This window comes from Sphaeroforma arctica, assembly GCF_001186125.1.
Source record: "Sphaeroforma arctica JP610 unplaced genomic scaffold supercont1.42, whole genome shotgun sequence".
NCBI lineage: Eukaryota > Ichthyosporea > Ichthyophonida > Sphaeroforma > Sphaeroforma arctica.
Window position 1 is genome coordinate 191,914 of NW_014040516.1, and position 1,972 is coordinate 193,885.

Below are 1,972 nucleotides of genomic sequence, written 5' to 3' on the forward strand. Positions count from 1 at the left end.
ACAGTACACCCAACCTATCAGCCCTTTCGATGCGGTGCTAGGAGACTCATAAGTTGTACGAACCAAATGGTGCATTTCGCAAACAGATCGATGACCTTTTACTCACCCAAACGTGGCACAAACTAGCCAGGCGATGCTCGCAACCCACACACACATACACACCCACTCCTTACACTTCCATCCCATACTTTGACGGCCATTTGTGTGAGCATTGTGGTAGCAGTCACATTGAGCTGTATCATGCTGGTTAGTCTATCGCCAGGGGCGTCCGCAAACCAGTCATTGTGGGCAAACCCGGCGTTGTTAAACCACAGCACAGGTTCAGTATCTGTGGTGAGGCGATCGTACATGCACGTGTGAGGTGTGTATCAGCAAAGTAGCAAGCAACTACTAAGTAGCAAGCAACTACTAAGTAGCAATCAACTACTAAGTAGCAAGTAACTACTAAGTAGCAAGTAACTACTAAGTAGCAAGTAACTACTAAGTAGCAAGTAACTACTAAGTAGCAAGTATCTACAAAGTAGCAAGTAACTACAAAGTAGCAAGTAACTACTAAGTAGCAAGTAACTACTAAGTAGCAAGTAACTACTAAGTAGCAAGTAACTACTAAGTAGCAAGCAACTACTAAGTAGCAAGCAACTACTAAGTAGCAAGCAACTACTAAGTAGCAAGTAACTACTAAGTAGCAAGTGACTACTATGTAGCAAGTAACTACTAAGTAGCAAGTAACTACAGAGGCCTGACCAGCGAATCATGGCCTGGAATCACCTGCAAGGGATGAGTTGTGTGTGTTATAGGCCGCGCTTAAACGGAATGTACTTTTAATACACACACACACACACACAAACACCCTGCGGTTTACACAACGGCATATAGACACACCTTCAACCTCCCCCCCAAATACAGGATACCATTCAAATATACCACAATATATAGGTAAACCTACTAAACACCACATATATATTAAATAAACCGTAATTAACACCACATATATATTAAATAAACGTAATAAACACCACATAAATATTATATGAACGTAATTAACACCACATATATATTATATGAACGTAATTAACACCACATATATATTATATGAACGTAATAAACACCACATATATATTATATGAACGTAATTAACACCACATATATATTAAATGAACGTAATAAACAACACATATATATTAAATGAACCTAATAAACACCACATATATATTGAATGTACCTAATAAACACCACATATATATTAAATGAACCTAATAAACACCACATATATATATTAAATGAAAACAAACGTATGTATAACGCGCCCAAGAGTGGGCAAGGCCAGGGGTGTTGGCGTTGACATGCCTACCTGCCAATTGCGTAGACAACTTGGTATCGCAATCTGGTTGGGCCAAGTCCAAGCTTATAACCTTCACCTCTACACTGTATGTCCCGCAGAGCTCTTCTTGCAACTGCACCAATGCGTCTATGGATCGGGCGACCAAGACTAGGTTGAATCCTCTGTGGGTATTACAACAAAACCCAAGGATTCGGAATGAAAACAGCATCAGTTATTAATGTGTACTCTAACCAGCATGTCTGTTTGAGGGCGGGCGATACTACGGAATTTAAATACACGGAGACGTGTTGTGCACGTGTTGAAAAGGCACAGAATCCCCTCGTATGTGTGAAGACATTAGTATTCTATTTAGAGAACGTGGTCGTACAAGCATTCTATTCTTGTTGAAACCGGTTTGAAGTATCTGGATATAAGATAAATAGAAATAAACTATTACATGCCGACGTGACTAATAAGCCTTGCATAGATAAACTGTGTCGAAAACACAAAATACGACTTGAATATGTAAGTATTCAAGGGCACATAAATGTTCATAAATAAACTATATATACATAATATACCCATATATATATATATATATATATATTACATAAATATAAAAATACACGTACATATACGTATATATTCATA